Below are 20,170 nucleotides of genomic sequence, written 5' to 3'. Positions count from 1 at the left end.
CTCCTAACACTCGACATCAGTAACGAGTCCTACATGCTGGCATACCATCAGTTCCTAAAAATATTTCAGGGCTTTCCTCGTGGTGCGGTGGTTGGGAGTCCGCCTGCCGATGCAGGGGACGCGGGTTACTAAACTGCCCCTCTTCCTTCCCGTAATAGACGGTATATATGCTCTCAAATCGCAATGCTTTTGGGGATATTCCCTTTTTTTTTCCCTGTGCTTTCCCCACATATTTAATATTAAACATGAATACATTTCGGTACCTGTTCTCATGTTAATCTGCCCGCTGTTAGTTTATTCCAAAGACCCAGTTATCAAAGCTAGCAGGACAGAGGCAAAGCGTTTCTTCCCCTACCTGATGAGTCACGTCAGAAAGTAATAAAGAGGCGACGCCCTGCCTCAGGCCAAGTCGCAAAGTGCATGGATGCTGCCAACAGCTCCGCTTCGTTCGCTAGAATAAATTACCAACAGGGCAGACTGTCAAAGACCCAGACTGTGTGTCAAGTACCAGTTTTAAGGCCTTGGGAGAACGCTATTCCTTTGGCTGATCTTATTTTAGCTTATGGTGTGATTAGAAGGTAAACTTGGCCTTGCCGAGCGTGAGGCCTGGCCAGATCCAGATGCGGCAGACTCTCCTACACCTTCAGCCCAGGGAGGCTTCGCGTTCCTTCTGTCTTGGCCTGCTGCCAGCGAAAGAATTAACACCAGTCCCCAAACTGAGCGCTAACTTAAAAAGACTGGGCTGTTTTCTAAGGGAAGCAGTCACTTCTACAAAAACGGAATGCACGTAAATTGCTCATTCCTAGGAAAGGGCACACCGGAAAACAAAGTGCAATCTTTACAGCAGCCTTGTAGTTGAAATAAAACCTTACCGGCCTGTAACATTTTTTTTTTTTTTTTTTTTTTACCATTTCAGTGTCTTCACAGACTCACAGTACTGTAAAAAACATCCTAGGTAAAATCAGCATTACTACTAATCCACAGCGATTTATTACTGCCTGGAGCACAGAGAGGGATAACAAAATAATGCACCTGGTTTATTGTTTCACAAGGTTTATGGTCCAAATATAAGCAGCAACATATATCCCCAGCAGCGATGGGCATTCCAACACTATGAATAGTTTGTAAAAAGAAATAAATAGAGTTTATGGTTAAAAGTGGAAAAGCATCACCATAGTGTCATGGAGAGGATGCTGAACCAGGATCTATGAAAACCTTGATGTCAGACCCTGAATTTTCACTTAACCGCCTGTATGCCCTGAATCAGGTCATTTAAGCTTTTGAATCCACATTTCCTCACTTGTAAAGTGGTATAAACTCTCACCCTCCAAAACATACGGTACTGTCATAAGGACTAAGTGATGTAATATAACACAAACAGGGGGTTACTAAAAAGTGCCGCACGGATGTATTACATTTTATTTTTAATGTATTTTTCATAAAGTTTTCCCAAAGAACGAAAAGAAGAAAAATCTTGCAACTCTTACTTGCTGCATTTCTTCATTGCCTTGCTAGTGCGAATAGATCTGGTGAGTTATTAATGTGGATGAAGATTTAACATGGAATTTTCATATTAAAGGATTAAACTTTTGTAAATGACAGCATTTTCAAGAAAAGAACTTGGCAGTGTCTGTATGCTGATAATAGACATTCTGAGCTGTGTCTATTCATTAAAATAAAATTTTCCAAGACAACAAGCTGAGAATTCTTTATTCATCTGTAAGTTCTTAGTAACATTTGGCAACTATCTGAAGATTCATGGGGATAAAGTTCAAGCGTTAATATGTTCAGAGTCTCCTCATTTGTTAACTAGGAAATACCACACCGAAAGCAAGCTGCCCTAATCCTCCAATTTATTAGATGGATAGCTCACCCCACCACAGCAAGGAGCCGTCATTTTCAATTAAGAGTGGGTTGAAAAATATTGTAATTAATCTGCCTCATTCGGTCACATTTTTGACTTTTTCGAGAACAAACAAAAATGATTCTCTCTAGCTTTTACCTTCCTGAGAAATTTTACACTTTATACATGACTTGTCACTTAAGTCAGTAGTACGAGGCTATGTATGGTCAAAATTATGAACTCCCGCATTTCTTTTCCATGTTCTCAATTTTTTCAATTGTTCCCCCCCCACCCTCTTCTCATATCTAGCCAGTACCGACAGCCGGCATTCTGATATTTTCCAGTCGTCCTGGCCTCATAAATTCATTCACACAGACACTCTTAAACTGCTGTTGGGCCTGTCGCTGTATTGTAAAAGAAGGGGCAAGGTGAGGGTCCTCATTTGCATAAGGGGTGATGACAGGACCATGAGCAGGAGAGGGCTGTCAATGTATTCGTCAGGGTTCTCCAGAGAAAGAGACCCAACAGATCTGTACAGATATATACGCAAGGGGAGAGTTATTACGGGAAGTGGCTCATGTGGCTACAGAGGCCAAGAGGTCCCACGACCTGCTGTCTGCAAGCTGGAGACCCAGGAAAGCCCACGATGTAACTCAGTCCGACACCAAGGGCCTGAGAACCAGGAGCACTGACGTCCAAGGGCAGAAGGAGATGGACGTCCCAGCTCAAGCAGAGTGTGAATTCACCCTTCCTCGCCTTTGTGTTCTGTTCAGGCCCTTAACAACTGGACGGTGCCCGTCTGCATTGCTCAGTCTACTGATTCAAACACTAATCTCTCCCAGAGACACCCTCACAGACACCCCTAGAAATAACGTTTTGCCAGCTATCTTTCTGGGCATCCCTTAGCCCAGCCAAGTGGACACAAAAAAGTATCCCTTGCAGTTGGGTGCAGGAAGAGTTACAAAGGTCAGATGGCAATGACACCATGTAGCCATGCTTTTGAGGTCACTCTAAATGGCCACTAACTAACCCGGTGATGGTAAACAAAGCCCTCCAGGTCTTAGTTCATCTGAGTTTAATCATCTAAAACAACATCTGATACTGGGGGGAAAAAATCGACTACTGGATCCAATTATGTGATTTATTATTTTACAAAGAACTAAAAGCAAGATTAAAGCAAAATTTCAATGTTTGTGAGTTCTACCATTTTGAGAAAATTCACACTTGCACTATTAAATTTGTGTCAAATACTTTCCCAATATTTTGTTTGATTTTTAATTCATTTGGTATATTACTCATATTTTTATAATTCAAATTATACTTGAATTTATGAAAAACGAATTCAGGGAAAAGAATTGGCTAAATTCTTAATATTCTTCCAGATTTTCTTCCAAAAGAAATAGCTCCATCCTTGACACTTTATCCTAAAGCATTCCGAACTTTTTGAAAGAGGATGGATTCATTTCCCACCCATGTCGTAAATAATATGTTATGATGAAGGTTCAGGGGAACAATTGGGGGAGGGTGTATGTCATTTTCCATTCCAAAATGAAACAGCCCTAATCCTGTATGAAAATGTCTGAGCAATTAGAATATGAAGCTGGCAACGTTTTTTTTTTTTTAAAAAAAAAACATAACTCTGATCTCTTCATAAAAGGCTAGATTCTGTAACGTTCAACCTTGTTGCGTGGCCTAAAATATTCTCCAAAAACAATAGACATGTCTCTTTTCCTCAAAAGAATAAAATAGTGCATGGACTTCAAATTTATATTTTTACACAGATAAACAGAATGAATCAAGAGCTATGGCTGCATCCCTCGTCCTGTCATTGCCTTACACAACCGGAGAAACTCAGGAGGGCGAGATGTCCTGGCACACTCCTGCCCACACCCCTCCCATGTGCACATGCCTACCTGAGACAAGAACCGGTTGCTTTTTTTTTTTTTAACTTCTTTATTGGAGTATAATTGCTTTTCAATGGTGTGTTAGTTTCTGCTGTATAACACAGTGAATCAGCTATATGTATACATATATCCCCATATCTCCTCCCTCTTGCGTCTCCCTCCCACCCTCCCTATCCCACCCATCTAGGTGGTCACAAAGCACCTAGCTGATCTCCCTGTGCTATGCAGCTGCTTCCCACTAGCTATCTACTTTACATTTGGTAGTGTATATATGTCCATGCCACTCTCTCACTTCGTCCCAGCTTACCCTTCCCCCTCCCCGTGTCCCCAAGTCCATTCTCTACGTCTGTGTCTTTATTCCTGTCCTGCCCCTAGGCTCTTCAGAACATTTTTTTTTCTTAGATTCCATATATATGTGTTGGCATATGGTATTTGTCTTTCTCTTTCTGACTTACTTCACTCTGTATGACAGTCTCTAGGTCCATCCACCTCACTACAAATAGCTCAATTTTGTTTCTTTTTATGGCTAATATTCCATTGTATATATGTACCACATCTTCTTTATCCATTCATCTGTCGATGGACACGTAGGTTGCTTCCATGTCCTGGCTACTGTAAATAGAGCTGCAATGAACATTGTGGTACATGACTCTTTTTGAATTATGAAGAACGGGGTTTTCCAAGAAGACAGATCAACACGAGCTCCGCTGGCCACTTCCCGGGCTTGAGATCGCCTTTGCCAGAGAAGTCACTCCACTCGAAGATGTCTCAAATGCTCTGAACACGAAGCGGGCGTGAACCTCCGCGGGAAGGGCTGCTGCCTGGGCCAGGACCCCGCGCCGATGCTCAAGGAGGCAAACCGGCAGCAGCTGGGGACAGTGAACACGACCCCGGGAGACCCCGGGAGATGCCGGGAGCCAAGGCCTCCTCTCAGTCTGCGACTCAAGAGCGGTTGGAGGTCCGTGCGGCTCCCTCCTGACCGCCGGGCCTCCCCGCGGCTCCGGGGCCAGGGCGCACCCACGCCCGGCTGGGGTGTCCGCCCAGCGGGGACAGGCCAGAGCCTGGCCCGGAAGACGCCGAGGCCCGAGCACCTGTAGCACCGCATCGTCGCCACGCGCGGCCCCGGGCCCTCCTCGGGTCCTGTCCCTCAAGGCACGGGCTTCTGGCGCCGCTTCTTCCCTCCCTCCCTGGGCCTGGGATGCAGGGGCATCCGCTGAGCCAGCCTGGAGTCCTCTGCACAGGTCTGGAAAGCTCCGTGGGCCTCGGGAGCCACTCTAGATGACTCGGTGACTCCCGTGCAGACGGCCTTGTAACTGACTCGGACCCTGGCCAGTAGGGACTGGGCCTCCCCGCGTGGGGTGAGGCCTCCGGGAGTGTGTGCAGGACATGACCAGAGACAGGCAGCCGGGGTCCGGTGGCCCAGCACCGCTGCAGGGGTAGGCCTTTCACCGAACAGCCCCAATGGGTTCGAGGCCAAGCTAGGGGTCTTGGCAGATGGACCAGAATGATTGTGGGGTGCAGGGGCTGTTTGTCTCGGGGGTCAGTTGCCTTCAGGAGACAAAGTGTATTCGGGGCGGTAGCATCAATGCGCATCATCTTGGGTTGATTTCTGTGGCTTAAAATGGGTTTTTTCATTTGCTTGTTTGGGTTTTTTTGTTTTGTTTTGTTTCTTTGGCAAGGACAAGCCCGCGGTGATCCCAGCATCTCCGAGGGGCCTGCAGCTCACACCATGGCTAGAATATGATACCTTATGGCAACTACTCACTTTGGGTCAGATGGGGTCACCAACAGGGCCTGGTCGTCCAACTTGGCTAATCACTGGACCAAGGAGAACTAAGGCGGGAGAAAGATACCTGGGTCTGGAGAGGGGTAGGGTTAGCAAACTCCAGCCGCCTAACACCCCTATCCCAAGCCGTGGAGATGCCAGTGGCCTGGGGTGGGACACAGCCCTTGCCCCTTCCCAGGTGTTGCTCCCCCTCACCTCAGCAACACACACACCTTGTGAGGAGCCCTCCTGCCTGGGAGCTTGTTCTCAGAGGGTGCTGGGCCCAAAGTGAGCAGTCAGGTGCTCCCCACCAACCCCACCACTGGCCTGGCTGCAGGGACCGCACTGGGGGAGGGAAGCCCCACCGCGCCTCCTTTTACATCCCTCTGGACTTGTTACTATTTTGCACTCTTAATACCAGCTGATAATGACTGTCTAGACTGGAAAAAAAAATTGAAACGTTTGGAATTTTTTTTTTTAATTGCCATCCTCTGGTTCATCTGTAGACTAGATCAGTCGTAAATACAAAATAATTTCTTGAAACAACACGGTAAAAAAAAATAACTGTGATCTCAGCTCATATCTTTGCTCACAGGCAAGGGCAGCCTTTAAACATAGGGTCAAACAGGACAGCAAATACGGTTAAAGTCCCAGAAGACAGATAAAGGCCTCTGGCTTCTGGATAAGAAGTCTGGCTTTTCAAGAATAAAAAGGTAATTGGATTACTATTCTGTAATTTTTCGTGTTGATTCAATAAGATAAGATTTTTCAAGGAGGGAGGGATCTCGCTGGACCTACAGAGTGTGTTCCAGGATGTGAGTGTTCCTGAAACACCAGGACGCTTAGACCAAGAGCCTCTGGGAAACCGCCCTGCCCTGCACACCTGTTCGTATGGCCTGATCAAAGAATTTGCTGATGGTTTCGTTATGATCATTCAGAGGACTAAACATATTGCTCCTCTTTTGTAGCAAAAAAGCAGAAATACCAGGCCAGAGAATGAAAATCTATTTTTTTCCCTCCTTCTCTAGATTTCACTTACCAAGAGTATTTCTTTTCTTACAGGACAACTGGGTAAGGAGCCACCAGACTCCATGTTCATTATGTCAAGTCTGCTCGTGCAAATGAACATTTTCTTTGAAGAATCATCAGGTCAAAATTTAGGGATCGCCTGGAACAGAATGTTACCCTACATTTGAGATTAGGGAATGAACAAATACACTTGTCTTTCTCTCTTTTCTCTTTCCTCAGAGCACAGTGAAAACATCAGACAGGCTTCTGTCGGTGACTGACTTGACAAGTAGCTTAGAAGTGAAGCCCAAATGCAAAAAAAAAAAAAAAAAAAAAATCCCAGCCTTCGCAAAACCAGGCTCTTCTTTTTCATCTTTTCTTGACATTTTGCTCCCAAAATTAGCTTTTTGATGAGAAAATAGCAGTGAGTCATACCAAAGCTAGTTAAAGGTGAGGCAAATGCCTGCGATTGAAATTCAGTTGATTCCACTTTGCTGTGCTGATGGTGCTTGGTAATTGGACATTGGAATTACAACCACTGTGACCTTTCACAATGAGAAGGAAAAAAGCTCCATTCAATTTGCTGGAATTTTGTCTATATTTAAAGCACTTTTTTTGAATGAAGTAATTTACTCTTCTTTTTAAATTAGCAATATGAAGCAGCCTGTTTTTCATGTTGCTCTGTGCATTTATTCAATCATTCTAGTTCTTAGACCATTAAAAGCCAATCTGTTTCTTGCTTTCTTATCACCTCTCCCTCCATGACTAACTTCCCACCTCTGCCCCTCCCATGCCCACTGTTTCTGGAAGTTACTAGCATGACTTACCTTCCCTCCCACTGCTGTTTCCACCCAACTTTTTTTTTTTTTTTTAATTTTTTGGCCAAGCCAAGCAGCTTGAGGGATCTTAGTTCCCTAACCAGGGATCGAACCCATGTCCCCTGCAGTGGAAGCACAGAGTCTTAACCACTGGACCGCCAGGGAAGTCCCTCCACCCAACTCTTAGAGTTGCTGCTCTCCAGATGCAGCCTTCCTTCTATTACTTCCTCTAGTGCTATGTCTTCAGTGGCATATGAGCATATATTGCTTAGGGTTATTGTTTGAAAGTGGGGTGAGGAAGGAGACATGCAGTTCCTGGTCCCGGTTATGTACCCAAAGCAAGAACAGATTCTTATTTCTTTCTCCATAGCACTTCGCTGCTCTCGTATAGCTTGTCCTTTCTATTTATTTATTTCATCCTTTAACAAATATTTATTGGCTGCTGCTATACATTCAGCCATATTCAAGAAAGAGAAGAAAGAGAACTGGCCAGTGGATTATCAACATGGAAGTAGCAGCCTCCCATCATTCACAAAGGCAGATGGACAAAAAAGAGACACTGTCCCTGTGACTGTTTCTCTTCTAAGTAGTTAAAAAAACCTAAGTTCTTTTCATCAGGCCTCAGGATTCCATGTATTTCATATTTTTAAACACTTCTTAGAAAGCGCTTTTAAATATTGAATTTAAGTTTTTTAAAAAAATCAAAGCTGTCTAGCACAAATCATACTGTAGATTCTTCCCTCATATATGAAATTGGATTGTTAAAAATCAGCAAAATTGAGGGACAAGAAGGGAAGGAGAGTTCATAAAAATAGTTAAGATATATTAACCAGTAGTATAAGATTAATTTGTTTTCCATGGAGAGTAGTTGGATGCAAGAGACTGATTATAATGTAAATTGGCTCTTTTTAGCATCACCTGATTCCCTCCTTTCTCCTAGCAGCTGCCACTGCCCTACTGCTCCATGCCTGGTCCTCCGTCTGTGAGGTCCATAAAGAATAAAGCCCCGACATGGAGGGGTGGGGAAGGGAGAGAGTTGTGGGTATAGTTTCAGTTTTATAAAAGATGAAAAAGTCCTAGCCATCTGTTGCACAAAAATGTGAATACACTTAAAAATGGTTTAGATGGTAATTTTATATTATGTGAATTTTACCACAATTTAAATAAATAAATAAGCAAGCAAAGCTTATACTAGTTAGAAGACCCAAAGTTTCATAAAGTTCTAGAAATTTCTTTCAAAGATTTTTCTTCATAAAAGAATACAGTCATCACAGACTATAAATCAGGGATGCAAAATCTTATAGTTCAAAAGTCAGAAGGTCACAGATAGTACATTAAATGTTCTATGAAAGATAGAGGTTACGGTAGGTGTTATAGCTAATTATACTAAAACAATAGGGCAAGTCCAAAGCACTTCTTAGAGTAACTAGAGCTAGATAATACAAGTTGAAGTATCTTTAAAATCTTAAAAACTTATCACTTAAAAAACTATGGCCCAGATGAGAAAGAAACTAACGATAGAAATTTAAGGAAACTGACACCTACTGCTTCTAGAAGAAATTCTATTGTTTCTCAGAATATACATTCAAAACACATGTAAACCCAACATGATTTTTAAATACACATAAGCATGCTTGCTCACACACACACGCGCGCACACACACACACACACACACACAGAGATAAGTCCTGGGCCTCTAATAATTGCCCTAGATCTGATTATTTCTACAGCTAAGCAGTCACTGAGTAAAATATGTACTATAGTCTAGGCAAAACTATATTTAAAATGATCTCTGAATGACCGCCTAATCTATATTATTCAATTAAGGCAAAAGCTTGACAGACAGATGGAAAAGTGGTCGTAGTAATAGGAAAGTAAGATGATGACCGAAAGGAAGAAGTTGTCAGGCAGCATTTTTAATGTCCGTGTCATGAGAACACCAAAATACCAAGAGTTAGAGCAAAGCTCAAAACCAGATGTTCCTCTCATGTAAAATGGGTTAATTCTGATTTTTATTGCTCTGACTTAAAGCATGGAGGTTTTTTTTTTTAAAAAAAGAGATGTAAAGCCTAGGGTAGCCGTCATTTGCTGGGTCTATACCTCTCATATATGAATTTCTCATTCAAACAACTTAATTTCCAAATAATTTCACACAGAATTTAAGTGGAGTGTGAGCTTATAAGGTATTGCACAAGATATACATTTTAGTAGTTAGTGAAAAAGTCTGAGTTCAAATAAAGATAAAAGGAATACTATACCTTGAAATAACAACAACAATTAAAAATACTTCAGTCTTGAAAAAGTGTATTTTAGAATTAAATTACTCAAATGTTTAAAAACAAGTCGGGTGCAAGGGTTTGGCACAGACTGTTGCCACTGACTTAGTGGTCACTTAATAACGTGTGTTCGAACCCTACGTGAACCTGAGGCCCAGTCCACTCCAAGCCAAAGACTTCATCCCTAAATTTACTAACGAAGACCAGTTCCCCCGCCTTAGACAGGCAGAACCAACAGATACAGCAGGAGAGAAGAGTAATTAAACCAACAACTCGAAAACCTAAGTAAAATATTGTTTATAAGTCAAATTTAGCCTCATCTTGTCCTTGAGATTTTTAAACTATTTAGAATGATGAAATGCATAGAAACGCCACCAGGGGGCGCTGTTGGTAAACCAACAAGAGCCCTTTCGTGGCCACGCAGATAACACAAGGAAACAATCTTCCATTTCCACCCTACTGGGATATCAGGATGAACTTGGACAATTCACAAAGGAGGGGAGGGATTTTAAAACAGGGTATGTTCAAGAACATGTATCCAGAAATGGAGCATCGCGCGTAAAAACAGGCAAACCGAAGGGAATACCCGGCCTTCCCTTATCTTATTTTCTCATCACAGATTTAGTCATTTAAAAACAGGCAGTCTTTGCTTCTTTTCAACAGAGCATTACACTTAAGATATATTTACTCTTCCTTCTCTTTGGGGAACAATCCCACTTTAAAAACAGCTGGAGGGCTTCCCAGTGGTTGAGAGTCCGCCTGCCGATGCAGGGGACACGGGTTCGTGCCCCGGTCCGGGAAGATCCCACATATTGGGGAGCGGCTGGGCCCGTGAGCCATGGCCGCTGAGCCTGCGCGTCCGGAGCCTGTGCTCCGCAACGGGAGAGGCCACAACAGTGAGAGGCCCGCGTACCGCAAAAAAAAACACACAAAAACAAACAAAACAAAACAAAAACAGCTGGAAAGCTGAGTATCGGGCGGAGGGGGGAGTCTTTCAGGGGGACCCCTGGCCCGCACCAGCCAGGCTCCAATTACCCTGCACATCATTTCAGTTCAAAGTGCTGTCTTTTACCATTATATTCTCAAGGGCTAAGTGAAAAACAAAAGCAAACAAACAAAAACCGAAGGTTTAAACTGCAAATCGAGTTCTGAAAGTCTGAGTTAGGCTTTGTTGTGCTCAGAATTAATTCCACTATTCCTAACTTGCCCTGAAGTGAAGTCACCAAAGAAAGAATTGCTGAAACTTGAGGACTAAAAGTTATAAGCCTCATTATGATTTAGCTTTAAAGCTTTCCCAGGAGTGACAATACAAAAGCGAAGCTTCTCTCACAGTGCTAAGGTTTTGTCATTTTTTTAAATATACATATACATTTATTTATTTATTTTTGGCTGCGTTGGATCTTCATTGCTGCACGCAGGCTTTCTCTAGTTGCGGTGAGCAGGGCTACTCTTCATTGCGGTGTGCAGGCTTCTCATTGCAGTGGCTTCTCTTGTGGAGCACAGGCTCTAGGCACACGGGCTTCAGTAGTTGTGGCATGTGGGTTCAGTAGTTGTGGCTTGTGGGCCTAGTTGCTCCGTGGCATGTGGGATCTTCCTGGACGAGGGCTCAAACCCGTGTCCCCTGCATTAGCAGGCGGGTTCTTAACCACTGTGCCACCAGGGAAGTCCCAAAGTTTTGTCTCTTTAATAAAAGCATTTATTTGATTGATATGACCTGTGATACCTTGATTCGATTATTTTTCAAAAATTATTTTCAAAATGAGCCACAAAAAATTGTTTTCTTCAGTCTTGTTAGCCTTAAACTACTATCCCCAAATCCACTGCAATTTACCTATTTTAGCTGCTTCATTGTTTTTCCCCCTACTGCTGTGAACTTTAGTGGACTGAGTATGAATCAGATAATAATAAAGTAAAATGGGTGACAAGGCTGAGTATGTAGTAGAAGCTCAATAATTATGGGTTCCTGCCCCAGAACTTCCAGCACGCTTCCTTGTTTGTGTGTAGGGATACCACTCATGTGCTTACACCCAGGAATGGCTTTGTCCATAGATGTCAATTACCTTTCTGTGGCTGTGATGTAGAATTCCAAGGACAGCTCTTGCATCCATTCTGATGCCAGCCATTCCCTCCTGAGCACTTTCTTACATACTGCTCTGTGGGAGGCACTGAGGGGCAGCCGATGGTGTATAAAGCATGGTCCTGAAGCACCAATAGTTGAAATAAAACCAAGCCTTGTGAAACATACAGCTGCAAGTCTGGAGAGCATGTCATCAAATATGACAGCGACGGACACAAGGCAGCATGGCATGGAAAGAATGTGTGTTGTGTAGTTAGACAAACCCTGTAGTGGGCTGAATCGTGTTCTCCAAAAAGAGATGTTCATGTCCCAAAATCCGGGTACCTGCAAGTGTGCCCTTATTTGGAAATCGGGTCTTTGTACTTGTAATGAAGTTAAGGGTCTTGAGAGGAGGTCGTCCTAAATCCAGTGACTGGTGTCCTTACAAGAGAAAGGGCAGGGAGCAATGACAGAGAAGAGAAGGTCATGTGGACATGAAGGTGGACATCACAGTGATGCGGCTACAAGCCAAGGAATGCAAGGCTTGCTGGCAACTATTGGTACGTGAAGCTGGGAGACACAGAGGCATGGAGCAGACCCTCCTGCAGCCTCCAGGAGCCTTTCAACACCTTGACTTCAGACCTGTCACCTCCAACACTCTGAGACAATAAACCTGTTGTTTAAGCCACCCAGGTTGCCATGAGTTGTTACAACAGCCCAAGGAAACTGATACAACCGACATGGGTTCACCTCCATTCCGCACCAGTTTCCGTGGCCCTCTCTAAACGAGGGTTCATAATACTTATCTCGCAGAGAGATCAAAACCCATTTAGAGTTGGTGTTATGGACGCTCCACCTCTTACAACCTCTGCAACCTTGGGAATGAGACTTAACACCTTGTTTCTCAGTTTCCTCACCCATACAATGGGGATGAAGATAGCAACTACCCTGAAGGGCTAGTTTGAGGATCACAGGAGATTTTGCACAGAAAGCACAGGTGCAACACCTGCACAAAGAGGCCCTCCAAAAATGTAAGACCTGTCATTATGGTTGCCATGGGAACTGACTGGACAGGAAGGTGACTAAGGTTTGAGACAACAGGAAACTCCAATCAGGAAGTAAACATGTAGGGGACCTAGAAGCAAGGGTCCCATTCGGACGGGTCACAGAGAAAGAAGGGGATGCTAGGTTAGATCCAAGGTGTGGGCAGCTCAGGAATATAAGCAAAGAAAGAACGGAACTGAAGGAGCGTCTGCACAGAGGTCCCTGAGAGCCCAGGGACTGACTTGAGAAGAAGATTGGACAGCTTCTTCCTGACGCTGAAGTTAAGATTCACTAGAAATCCTAGAGACAGTTTAGAAGTGATGCACTGTGAAATAAGTGTATGGAAATCTTTGAGTAAGGAAATAACCCCTAAAAAAGGATGGTGAAGAGGGATTAGTTCAGCGGGCTAGACGAGAACAGTGTTCTGCAAACCTCGTGGAGCAAAGGGCTGGTTCATTTCCAGCTTAAGAAGGGTCGCTATAAAAGACAATAAAATACAACAAAAATAGATGTCTAGAACATGGAATAAAAAAAGGCAATGACTACCCCCAAAACCCCATTTTTTTGTTATCAGATTCAAATATACACAAAATTACTCTGTCAAATGATAATGAACATTTTGAAATTCTTTTTTTTTTTTTTTTTTTTTTTTTTTTTTTTTGCGGTACGCGGGCCTCTCACTGTTGTGGCCTCTCCCGTTGCAGTGCACAGGCTCCAGACGCCCAGGCTCAGCGGCCATGGCTCACGGGCCCAGCCGCTCCATGGCATGTGGGATCCTCCCGGACCGGGGCACGAACCCGCGTCCCCTGCATCGGCAGGCGGACTCCCAACCACTGCGCCACCAGGGAAGCCCAAGAGACTAAATCTTAAAAGTTCTCATCACAAGAAAAAAAAATTCTGTGACTATGGATGGTGATGGATGTTAACTAGACATTGTGATGACCATTTCACAATGTGTACAAATAGTGAATCATGATGTTTTCCACCTGAAATTAATATAACGTTGTATGTTAATTATGCCTCAATTTTTTTTTTAAAAAAGGGAGTTAAAATCAAGAGAAGACGCTCAGGGGGCTACTGTCATCTTCAAGGAAGCTGAAGACAAAGGTGGTGAAAGTGCAAGTGAGGAAGAGACTCAGACACAAGGTATTTGAAAAGTAAATTGATGGGCCATGAGAATAATGAGCTTTAGCTAACTAAAGAAGAGCTGACTCCAAGGTTTTCATGAGATAAATAAGACTGACCCATTTATTGAATGGAAGGAATAGGAGAAAAGTGCAGTAAATGGGGGAAATAACCACATACTTAGAGTGACCAGACTCCAAATACCATATCTCCTGCACTTTGAGGCTCTACAGCCCCGCACCTGCCCCACAAGTGACAGAAGAGGGTCTCTCCTTCACTGTTGCCTTGGCGAGCGAGAATTATAGATTGACCAGACCATCACAGCTAAGTTAAAATAAACTTTGTGGCTTGAAAATAAAAATTTCCATGATAGAGAAATTATTAGAAGGAAAACTTGGTAAAGAAAGGTAAACTTGGTTTAAAAAAGAAGAAGAAAGAAAAAGAAAAAAAGAAAAGAAAAACTGTTTAATTAGACTCCCTGGCCACAGGAGGTCAGTGTTGCTTCGAAGCAAAAGTACCCTAGGTCCCTTTGCGGGTATAAAGGTCTTACAAGAAATGACTACATTTTCTTCTAAAAGAATGTTAATTTCAATATATCTGATTTTTAGACTTACTGACTGACAGATGGTTACAGCATGTTTAAAAAAATCCACTTGTTAAAAATATATGTTTCATGCAAAAATTAGCTTGGATCCTCCTCATTCAAAAGCAATAAGAGAAATTAAGAGAGGGGAGAAATATATGTATAAAAAATACATGCATCCCCTCAAATATGTATCTCTAGGTATATAGATATATATTCAATCTCACCCAGAGCTCAGTGCCAAGGAAAAGGAAAAACCCATGTCTTTAATTACTCTGTAACTGAAGAGGTCAGGCACACACTCATAACATCTCTTGGTAAAAATAAAAAACTAAATGCTCTACTGCAGACAATAAACGCAGAGATTAGTATTGGCAGAAACATTTGCAATGTCTTCATTCTAAGATTAGAAGAGTTGAACAAAGTAATGCAAGAGTGAAGAAGAAAGAGATCACCTCAAACACAGGGACAAAAAATTACAATGAACTTGTTGGGGAAATCCCATTGGGATGATTGGGGCCAGTTTGGGGATATGTTGTGTAATTTTGATTCATCCACGTTGCCCAAGTGCCACGCTTACCTGAAACATTTGGGTATTCATTCATGCACTGCTCTGGACAAAAAGAGAGAGATCCCAGCCCTCATGGAGCTGTGTTAAATGAGCAAACCAATGTGTGAAAATACAATTACACATAGTGAGAAAGGCTCAGAAAGAAAAGTGCAGAGTGACCAGACAAGACCTCTAGGAGGAAGTGACATTTAAGCGGACACCCGAAGACCATTCAGGCCAAGAGCTGTGAGTCAGCATTTTGGGTCACAGACACCAGAGCCAGCGTGGATAGTCCACAGGGAGTGAGAAGGAAAGAGAATCCTGGGTCTGAAGAAGTTCCGATGTATCCCGAGTGCAGTGGGAAACCAGTGAATGAGAAGAACCATGACCCCATGTGCATTTACAGGGAAAAAAAATCATTTGTCTGTTGTATAAATGGATGGGGTGGGGATTCAGCAAAAGCAGAAGTCGGGAGACCCAGATGTGGTTAGAAATTTGGGTCGTAGTCCAGGAAGACGACGTCTGAGAAGATGGAGAGAAGGAAACAGGCTCTAGACATTTGGAGGGAGAATCAGCAGGTCTCATCGGGGGTCAGATGCGGGGGCAGGGGGCAATATTTCTCTTAACTGTATGCTTATGCCTCTACATCTGCAACTTAATTTTATTGTTTCTACAAAGAAATACTAACCTTTCCTCTTAAAAGTAGAATTATTAAATTTTCGCTGATTATACAAAGAAGTAGCAAATAATCATATATCGTTGATTGTTTTGATTTATGTACATAAAATAATACCAATTGAGTGCCATGACTTTTTAATGCCAATGGAAGCAAAACTATATTCAGCCAAATGTTTTTTTTTTTGTTTTTTTGTTTTTTTTCTTTTTGCGGTATGCGGGCCTCTCACTGTCGTGGCCTCTCCCGTTGCGGAGCACAGGCTCCGGATGCGCAGGCCCAGCGGCCATGGCTCACGGGCCCAGCCGCTCCGCGGCATATGGGATCCTCCCAGATTGGGGCACGAACCCGTATCCCCTGCATCGGCAGGCGGACTCTCAACCACTGCGCCACCAGGGAGGCCCCAGCCAAATGCTTTTAACATTTAATAAAGATGACAAGATGATTATTCCCTTGCAGTTCTGATTTGATATCCATTGTTCAAAATCTCTGTTGATTTTTTTTCTCTTAGAAATATTCGTGGGAGGGCTTCCCTGGTGGCGCAGTGGTTGAGAGTCCGCCTGCCGATGCAGGAGACACGGGTTCGTGCCCCGATCTGGGAGTATCCCACATGCCGCGGAGCGGCTGGGCCCGTGAGCCATGGCCACTGAGCCTGTGCGTCCGGAGCCTGTGCTCCGCAACGGGAGAGGCCACAACAGTGAGAGGCCCGCGTACCGCAAAAAAAAAAAAGAAATATTCGTGGGAAATGAATATGTTGAATCCAAAAATATTCATCCTCAAATCTATAAATTATAGTCAAATTTAATTTCTATTCTATTTTCAGTAACATGCAAGCACTGTGATAAGAGTATCTATGTCAGCCAGACAACTAACAGGAAAAATGATGGGCCTGTGGATACATCTAAATCATCTTAAAAGAACAAGGACTAACGTACACTAAATGGGCAAAGCTTTACCCTAAATTAGTTCTGGACTTTCTAATGAAAATGCAGATTACCTGGGCAAGTTGGTTGCCATCTGGCAGAACTGGACCAGCCGCTCTTGTGAGTAGAATCCTAAGGGAATAGATTTCAAAAGATGTTAGATGCCAGGCGGAGACTGCAGGAGGCTACAGGTGTAGGGGTTTGGGAAATATTTTTAAATTACAGAGCATAATGCTAAAAAGTCAGTTAACTATAATGGCTATAATTCTCCTGCAAAAGAGTTTAGCACAAACAGACAGGTAGTTACTGGGCAATCTCTGCTAAACACCAGAAGTATGTTCAGATCCACACGTTTAAGCTCGGGACACGCACTTACCTGGATCCGTTCCGGTAAGACTCTCCCTGTGTTGCTACCTTATCCCCATCATTGTCTCTTTTCCAAGGAACAGCCCAAAGATTTTTCACACCTCTTTTGCGATTGCTGTAGGAACAAATCAGGATAATGGTTGTAAAGGCCTTTGAAAGGATAAAAATGGCAATACAATGCAAGACAGTGTTATATAATCAGTTTTGACTTCCTTTTATGATTCACCTGTTACATTTTATCATAACTATAGGCTTTATCTAAGTAGAGTATAAGTATCATACATTTATAATTGTACATTTTATATTATGTAACAGGATTACATTGTTTGTTAGTACTCAAATGAATCCTAAAATCTCCTTAAAAAAATTTTTTTTAACTATAGCTACGTTGGTTTCATCCCAAATCTTGAAATCCTACTTTCTCAGGATGGGATCGAGGCATATGTATTTTTACAGTTCTCTAGGTGATTCTGATGTGCACCCCAGCTTCAGAATCTCTGCATTGCTTTAACGAATATCAGGTTAGAGTACAATTGGGGCAATCAAATAAAATTTATTTTAATGTATATATTTAAATTGAGATTTAAAAAAATAACAATCCTTATAAGTTAGCAAGGTAAGAAATGCAAATGATCTGCCAATTAACCCACATGTGGATTATGTAGGTTCATTGTGGATTTCATTTGGGTTTTTTTGTTTTTGTTTTTTTGCCGTACGCGGGCCTCTCACTGCTGTGGCCTCTCCCGTTGCGGAGCACAGGCTCCGGACGCGCAGGCTCAGCGGTCATGGCTCACGGGCCCAGCCGCTCAGCGGCACGCGGGATCCTCCCGGACCGGGGCATGAACCCGTGTCCCCTGCATCGGCAGGCAGACTCCCAACCACTACGCCACCAGGGGAGCCCTCATTTGGGTTTTTTACAGCAGAAGTACATGAGCTATTTCTCTGCTCGTCCTGCGCTGGTTACTGCAGGATCGGTCTCTCTCAAAATTGCAAATCTCCAGAAGGCGTCTGTCTCGCAGGTAATCAAGAACAGATCCCCGCGCTGCCAGCGTGCTGACTTGCTCAGCTCTGGCTCCCTTCCTATGCTTGGTGTTATATGAAGCTGCTTGATGCCATCGGTGCATGGCAGCGATGCCACGTAGGAATCCCAGAGCGCCGGTGCCCGGCGTGTCGAGTCCTCCCCTGCGCCAAAGTCACTGCCTGGCTGAGATCTCACCAGCATCACTGAGATGTCAGCATGCTGGGCCCTCGGCGCACACACGCTGTGATGCGCTGTGCTGTCCGATGACGCCGTGAGCGCGCGCACACACACACACACACGCACACACACCCTCTAGGTCACGCTTCTAGGTTGGTTCCCCAAAGTGCTTCCTTATGCTCCCAATGCCACTCCCAGATCTATAAAATTAGCCTTTCTGCTTTTGGTCCCCAGACGTGAAACCCTCACCTGGTGGAGGGTGTGTGAGGAGAAGGCAGGAGAGGACCCGAGCTTAATGGATGAGGACAGGGGTGAGGGACCGTTGGCAGCTGCATTAGAACTTCTCTCGTCTACAAATCTGGGGTGTCTCTATCACACCAAGTTTCACTCAAATCTCTTCTCCCTTATTTTCTGGAGCTGCCCATCAAAAAGGCTGCTCCCATGGGTCTGGCAGAAATGCTTGAATTCTAGCTGGACCACAATTTAGGGGCAGGCAGTGACCTCCTAATGTCATGCCCAGAGTCCTCTGTTTGCTATGGAAGGGAAATCCGACAGACTAGTAATATTGTAAGGAAAATTACAGAAAAGCCAATTTTATTTACAATTAAACATATACTTTAGTCCGCCTTTGCAAAGAGCTGTTCCAATATTTATCTTTTATCCTTCATAAAAATATAATAAATCTATAGCATTATTTCTTCCCCTCCCTCCTCCACCCAAGTACAAGTTTGTTACAGAGTCAAACAGTTCTGACCAGTCCTCTGGAAAACAATCCAGCCCGATGCTAGTCCATTAAGCAAGCATGTCGTTAAAGCGTTGTTTGTCAAAGCTGATCTTTTCCAAGGTGACCGTGTCCCCAGCTCCATGAATGCACCCACTTCAGACATTGCTGGTCAAGCAAAGCCTCTGTACTTGTCCCTGATCGATGTAGAACAAACTCCAGGATGACACTCCATCCAAGCAGGATAAGGGATGGTGGGGCTCAAACTGCAGGTGAGCAGCAGAAATGCCTCAGACCCTGGAGAGCTGACTGTCTCAAAAGTTTTGAATCAGGCTTAGCCAATGACATAATTAGCATTTCCTTTAGGAAGAAGCGAGAGAACTATAATTTGGTTTGGTAACTCCCTCACCTGGTCAAGTAAGATGCAAACATATACTCTCAAAGAGCTATTGTTTTCAATTCTTTCTTTTGAGATAATTTCAGCCTCACAGAAAAGTTGTGAAACTAGTACAAAGAATACCCACAGAGCCCTCAAGGAGATTCCCAAATATTGACATTTTATCACGATTGCTCCATCCGTCTCTCTCTGTCTTAAGCACAGTATGTTTTTTCTGAAGCGTTGGAAAGTGAGTGGCAGACATAATAACCCCTCTGCCCAAATACCTGCCTTACCACATTGCAGCTATCAAAAGCAGGAAACCAGCATTGATATACTACCAGTATCTATCTTATAGATCTTATAACAAGTGTGCCAGTCGTACCACTAATGTCCTACGCAGCAAAAGAAAAGGAGACAGAATTTTAAGGCTTTTAGGTGAGGTCACAGTGGCTCCGCGAGTCTTTCTGGTAAGAAGGTAGCATAAGAATTGTTAGGGCTCAGTACACAGCAGTCCTGGTCTAAAACACTCCTTGGTATTTAGACCTTGAAACCTGCTGCTATCCTCTCAATTGAAGAGTAAGAAGTGAAGATCCAGAATGTTGATTATGTGCCTTTTTTTTACATGAAGTATAGTTGCTGTACAATGTTATGTAAGTTACAGGTATACAATAGAGTGATTTGCAATTTTTAAAGGTTATACTCCATTTAAAGTTGTTATAAAATATTGGCTATATTCCCCGTGTTGTACAATATATCCTTGTAGCTTATTTTATACCTAATAGTTTGTACCTCTTAACCCCCACCCTGATACTGCTCTTCCCCGCTTCCCTCTCCCCACTGGTAACCAGCAGCCCATTCTGTATATCATGAGTCTTCTTCTCCTTTGTCATATTCACTAGTTTGTTGTATTCTTTAGACTCCACGTACAAGTAATATC

Source organism: Mesoplodon densirostris, chromosome 15 (genome assembly GCF_025265405.1).
Source record: "Mesoplodon densirostris isolate mMesDen1 chromosome 15, mMesDen1 primary haplotype, whole genome shotgun sequence".
Lineage (NCBI taxonomy): Eukaryota > Metazoa > Chordata > Mammalia > Artiodactyla > Ziphiidae > Mesoplodon > Mesoplodon densirostris.
Note: the sequence above shows the minus strand (reverse complement) of the source record.